This window comes from Podarcis filfolensis (assembly GCF_964270895.1).
Source record: "Podarcis filfolensis genome assembly, chromosome: 7".
Lineage (NCBI taxonomy): Eukaryota > Metazoa > Chordata > Lepidosauria > Squamata > Lacertidae > Podarcis > Podarcis filfolensis.
In genome coordinates, this window is record NC_139603.1 from 37,158,882 (window position 1) to 37,165,866 (window position 6,985).

Consider the following 6,985-nt stretch of genomic DNA (forward strand, 5'->3'; position numbering starts at 1 on the left):
GCTGTTGTCCCAGAATCCACATCCCCTTCACCTCCATTCAGGAAACCATTGCTGTTGCCAGGGGATAGGCCAGCTGAATCTTAGCTTCACAATAGAGAGAAGGAGGGCACCACCGACTGGCAGGAAAGACAATCTTTAACTCTGAAGGCGAATAAGCTCTAGTGTTAAACATACACATACCGGTAGTTGGATGTACTGAGAATCAAGAGAACCAAGAAATGAAGAGTTGTGAAGATCACAGGTGACGTCTTTACTAGGCCTGAAAAATCTCAGAGCTTGTTCAACGAATACACTAAAGTTCATGAAGTTGAAGGTGACCTGAGAACATAGACCGTGGTAGCTCAGAAAGCCCACTTATTCCTTCATGCTGTAGCATCCTGCTTCACAGCTTTGTGGGGTTAATCCATGTGACATGTATTTAATACTAAGCAAAATATGTGGTGCACTAAACACTTAATCAACACAACACAGTGTTTCTCATTTGTCATTTTTTTTTATGTCCTCATGAAAATTGGTCAAATTTCTCCAAAAATACATATATTGTTACAGGCCACTCCACTCTCTGAGCAGTACAAGATTCCAGGGGTCCAGGTGCTTACCCAGGGTTTGTGTTTCCTCTAGAAATGAGGCACAGTGGAGACTGTGGTGCCTTTAGGACATATGGCTTATTTACACATATATACAACCTGATCCAGTGATGGTGGTGCTCAAAGCATTACACTCCCAGAGGATTCTGTTTCTCCCATTCCTGCAGCCTCTGATTCAAAATGTCAGCCTACATTGGGCTTTGACCCCCACTCAGCTTGCCGCATTTAACCAACTGAAACGTTTTCCCCTTGATCACGCCACAGCCAATTGAAATCCCCAAACTTCCTCCTAATGAAAACTCTGGCACTGTATTCCAACTGATGATCTCAGAGCTCAAGGAGGGGCTCCACCCATTTGCTGGCTGACACAGAGTATTTGCTTTGCTGATAGCCCATTTCTCTGCCTTTGTCCCTTGCTAATGGTTCATCTTCTCCCAGGCAATTTCCTGGGCATGGAAAAACTGGTCTGTCCTGTATTTTGATACTGCCAAATTAAAGCATCTGGCAGCCCATCTTAATACTCCAAGCACTGATTAAACACCAACACTGATTAAACCCAGGAATTTAGCGGAATCAAGGCACCCACTAACTCATAACAATCTTTTCAAATGCATTTTTTCATATGCACATGTATGTACAATGTATAATGCATTTTGCATGCCATTTTAAACAATGTAGCCCTTTTTTGCACACATGATTTGGTTGGAGAACTGCATTGCAAAAGTTGGAAAAGCAAACATTTTTAAGGATAACTGCATTGCGGTCCACATATCATTTCTGGAAGGGAGAAGTGGGTAGGTTCACATTCAGATGCGAACCAGACTGAATTTCTCCCCCATCCCTAATTCATATATGTGTTGACCATGGCTCTAAATATGCCACAGATTGCTACAAAGGCTGCAACCTTGAGAATAGTTTGCACCCATGTTTAATTTAAGATTTCATTTCCCTTGCATTATTAGTTTGTGGGCAATACGTGGCAAGGCAGCTTTATTATACAACATGCTCTTGTTACAGGGCCCTGCAAGCTCTCCCAGTAACAATGCTTTCAAGTCAATTGCTTTAAGCTTCATCAGTTCTGCAGAGAAGCAGCAAGGTGCTGAAATAATTTGTCCCCAAGATTATTCTACATACAAGTGTGCACCTGTGGGACAGTCTGGTGCTGCCACAGCTCACACTCTGCAGCCTTTTAGCAAAGGGCATTCGGAAATAGAGGACGTAACCATTTTGCAAGGCGGGGGGCGGGGGGGAGAAGCAGATCTTCAATCGGAACATGATGTCCTACCAAAAACCAAGGAAAGATATATTTTAATTGTCTCTCTGCTTTTAAAGTCTTTTGTGGGTCATTAGTTGAGTCCTCAAACTTCTCAGAATGAGCCTTTCTAAATTAGGAAGATAACAATCTGAACTTCATCAGATACAATGAACGTACGCAAGCAAATGGAATGTAATCTATGAAAGCTGTTGCCATAATAAACTTGTTAAGTTTCTGAGATGCCACAAGAATTGCTTTTTCACATATCTACCCATCTGCAAAACACTGAGTTGTATTCAACATAGCCCTGTGAACATTCCATCAACACAAGGATTTCTCCTTGCACGATGGGGTGTTGCTCTCCTCCTGCCCCCATGATCTCACCAAATCTGGTTGGGGCATATTTGTTTTTAATTGATTTTAGCCGTGTTTTATATATTTTCGGACATGCATACCACTTGGATATTGTTTTTTTTTTTTAAGCAAGCAGCTTACAAACTTACTAAATAAGAAATAAATAAGCTTTTGGGTCACTTTTTAAAGTTCAATACTGCTTTGTGTCTGCCTTATTTTCCCAAGTGCACCATGACATCTATCCACAATTCCTGCTCTCTTTGCTCAAAGTGTAGTTCTATTTATCAAAGTCATCAAGACAACCACAACAGGGGTGGGGGTGGGTGCAATATACATGCACAGATCGTGCCTTTTAAAATAAGAGTGCAACAAAATCCACAATCAAAAATAGCTTTAAAATGCAGACAATTTTTACTCAGAAAGCATCATCCATTTTAACAATTGTGTCCTAGTTTTGATGGCTACAGCGAGGAACTTGGTAGGGTTGGAATCTGCCATGAAAATTGAAACATAAACTTCATCTGAGTTTTTCCAAGTGTAAAGAAGGAGCTGGGGAGATAAATCGAGATCTTATATCCCTATAAAAATTACAATACAGAACATGGGCTAACGTTTCCACTGAGCCACTTCTGCAAGGACAAACTCTCAAATGCCAAGGCCGCCTGGTAAATCGATCGTTGCTGATGGCAACGATCTAACTGCTGGTGGCAAAACATTGAACCTGGCCATTGAAAATGCTCTCCGCTATCTGAGACTATTTAGTATTGCTAAATAATGGTTCTCATCAAAGCTACTCATTAATTACATCATTGGGAATAACCCTACCTGTGTTCTCCCTCTGTGAAATGCCCACTTGACTCCTGCAATACATCTACGCCATACATGTAGAACTCTCTCTTATACCACTTTAACAGCCATGGCTTCCCCGAAAAGAGAATCATGGGAATTGTGGTTTGTTGAAGGCGTTCACAACTGTACCCCTGCAAGGGGTCTCTTAACAACTTTTTCAACCCAAGCTTCAGGAAACATAGTATACCGCACATTTCTTATGTACATAAATAAACTTTAATGCAAAATATGTATTTTGCTCTTGCTACAGTACATATCACAGAGAAACACTTTGATCTTGCATAAACTTTTCCTACTACTCATGGCAGCAACTAAACATTTTGCAGTTGTTGTTTTTTTCCTGTCACCTGGTTATCTGTATCAGCTTACAGCAAAGATACCTAGAATGATGACGGGTGTGATTTAAATCAAGTTTCTAACTCTTTGGGCCTGCAATTCTGTAAATACATATACCTGGAAATATCTCCCATTGAGTATAGTGAGGCTTTCTTCTAAGTAAACATGCCCAGGATTGCACTATCCAGAAGCAAACCATGCGCACTATAGAATACATATCCTCACAAGAGGAGCAACTGTGATGTCAGTTTGGCTCTGAGGAAGATTACTCACTTGAAGGCTACTAACTGGCTAGTTGGCTGATAGCTACATAGAACAGCATTTCTCTGTGACATAAGGCGGGTTCACACAACACCTCCCCCCACCCCACCCCCACACATTGGCAGTATAGGTGATTAGGGTTACATGGGGCAATGGCAACATGCAACCAGGTCACACTCCCTCAGCTATGCAAAGCAGCCATACACACATATCAACGCATGGGAATAGGGTTTCCCCATTGTGTTGAGCAGGCTTAACAGGGTTCCATTGAGACAGGCATAGAGCCACTGCATACAGCTGCTAAACCCACACCTGGAGGAATGCGTATGCCTTATGTGTGTTGTTGGAGGAGAGTGGGTCTAGTTTGCTTGAGTCCGCAACCACTTCCTGTGTGTTTTCACTGTCCATGCTAATGTGGCTCACAGAGTCTAGCAGAGAGTGTGAACCACTGTGACTTTTTTAAATAATTGTTGTTGTTGTTGTTTAGTCGTGTCCGACTCTTTGTGACCCCATGGGCCAGGCACTTCTGTCTTCCACTGTCTCCCGCAGTTTGGTCAGACTCATGTTTGTAGCTTTGAGAACACTGTCCAACCATCTCGTCCTCTGTCGTCCCCTTCTCCTTGTGCCCTCAATCTTTCCCAACATCAGGGTCTTTTCCAGGGAGTCTTCTCTTCTCATGAGGTGGCCAAAGTATTGGAGCCTCAGCTTCACGATCTGTCCTTCCAATGAGCACTCAGGGCTAATTTCCTTAAGAATGGATGTGTTTGATCTTCTTGCAGTCCATGGGACTCTCAAGAGTCTCCTCCAGCACCATAATTCAAAAGCATAAATTCTTCGGCGATCAGCCTTCTTGATGGTCCAGCTCTCACTTCCATACATCACTACTGGGAAAACCATGGCTTTAACTATACGGACCTTTGTTGGCAAGGTGATGTCTCTGCTTTTTAAGATACTATCTAGGTTTGCCATCGCCTTTCTCCCAAGGAGCAGACGTCTTTTAATTTCGTGACTTCTGTCACCATCTGCAGTGATCATGGAGCCCAAGAAAGTAAAATCTCTCACTGCCTCCATTTCTTCCCCTTCTATTTGCCAGGAGGTGATGGGCCCAGTGGCCATGATCTTCGTTTTTTTTTTATGTTGAGCTTCAAAAAAACGAAGATCATGGCCACTGGGCCCAACACCTCCTGGCAAATAGAAGGGGAAGAAATGGATTTTTTTATAAAAGCATTATAAAAAAAGCATTTTTTATAATGCTTGACCTCAAAAGCCAGAATATTTGTCCCCGCTTAATTTTTTTGCATGGAAAAGCAGACTTTTTAATGTGTTAAACAGAGAATTGGGGAATCCATTTTAAGTACATTGGTGTTACGTTCAGATATTTTAAACAGGGTTGTTTTGGGGAGACATTCCACGTAATTTATTTATTTTATATCAAAATGAAAACTACAATTTTTAAAATCTCATTTGATTTTCTACGTCCATTTTCAATTTGATTTTTCGTTAGCCTGAATGGGGAGGAAGCAGAGCTAGGTTTTTAACACTTCTGAAAAGATCGCTAAACAGAGGAAGCACAGTCTGAATGATTACGTGTCAATCTATGAATGAGCTCTTTTTGCCAAAAAGGCAGATGCCACTCAGCTGGAGAAAATTCTGAGATGAGAAGCAAAGTTGATGAAACATCGAGAAAGTCTGACATATGAACAAACTAGGTGCATTTACCTAGAGGAAGACACTGTGGTGGAAAATGAGGGACTTGATGGAGACAGATCAGTATCGTTTTTTTAAAAAGTGAGTGGAATTCACTTTTTAGGAGCCAACTCATGAAAGAACAACTGGCTAATGTTGCAGTAAAGGAATAACCAGTTTGGAATCTGAGCAAAACAGACATGCCTTCATTAAGAATACTTCATTTCATTTCCCCTCCCTTTTGGCTTTTTACATTCCCCCTCTAGAAGCCAGCCCAGATTCTGTGATTCCTAAGCATGCTCAGTCTCCACTGGGCAGTTTGGGTTCCCCTTTCCTTTAGGGTTACCCCACTATAGAAATATTGTACTCCTGGAAAACCTTGAGATTCCCCCAAGCTTGTTTCCATTGTGGCAAGATAACGACCCACTCCCAGACAATGAGTTTGTATTAGGATTGTACGGGGATGTTTTGCAATCACCTTCCCTAGATATTTTGAGCAGCATACATGACTCCTTTAAAATCAGATTTAGAGATTCTTGCAGGTGTACCGGGTTAGATTAGATACCACTGACTTCAGTTCTAGGATTTCATGTAGATGCACCTTTGACTTTGATTCAAAATTGGCTTTCGCTTCAAAACTGAACGCCACTTTTTTCCAAAACAGGCTTGTCTGTTGGAGTCCATGATTGTCCGCTTGTGTTCAAGCAAATGTCTCCCTTACCACACAAACACTCTTTGCAAATGTACTTATTTTTTCCACGCCGTATTAACCTAAAGCAGTAGCAGTGAAATGTTCGCAGAGCCCAAGGTATGCTACTTATATCGCCTAATTTCCCATGTAGCCTTCCAGTAAGCAGCATGTACTCTCTGGTGCCTTGTACAACATTAAGCATTCTGATTAATAATTCAAAAGGTCTAATTCTTAGTCTAAATGGAGCAAATAACAGTACAGTACTGGAATTTTGGGGAGGGGAGGGAGGAAAGAAAGTGAGCTAAAAACTTCCAGAGCTCTTCAAAGGCAAAGATGCAAAACATTTTTTTCAGTCAGGCAGGAAAACGACCACGGCCCTTGCATTTTCTCCATTTCGTACCATTCTCCCATTTCAAATATCCTTGCTCCTAAACACGAGACAACGTGTGATTATACAGAAGTGAAATCTCTCAGGGAAATGAGTGAAGGTGCTTAAATTTGTTCTGATTTACAAAGGCGGCATATTTCGCCACCCCCTTTAAAGTAGTGGAGTGGGAGGGAGGGGGGAGACACCTTCTCTCCCCCGCCCCATATAATGGCAAACAACCTCCTGCAAAGTCAACTTCTTTTTCTGAAAGTCATTGCTAGTTTTATAATTTCTGAGTCATTAGATAACAGATAGAACTCCACACTTAGTGGTTTCAAATGTTTATGGTCTGCAATTCATTCTTAATGAGCTCTCTCCATGTCTTTATTCTTCTTCACACACCCCTGCTGGGAAATGTCTTACTCTGCCTTGGCTTTTTGTTAATGATTCCACAATCATTTCAGAGCCATTTCTTCTGCCTTATGTAATTCTGACACGGCATAAGAGTCGAGCTCTGCAGCCTCACAGTTGGAAATGTAACCTTTAATGTATTAATTTTTCTTGCTCAAAACAATTTAACCTCTGCTGTAGTTTTCAAA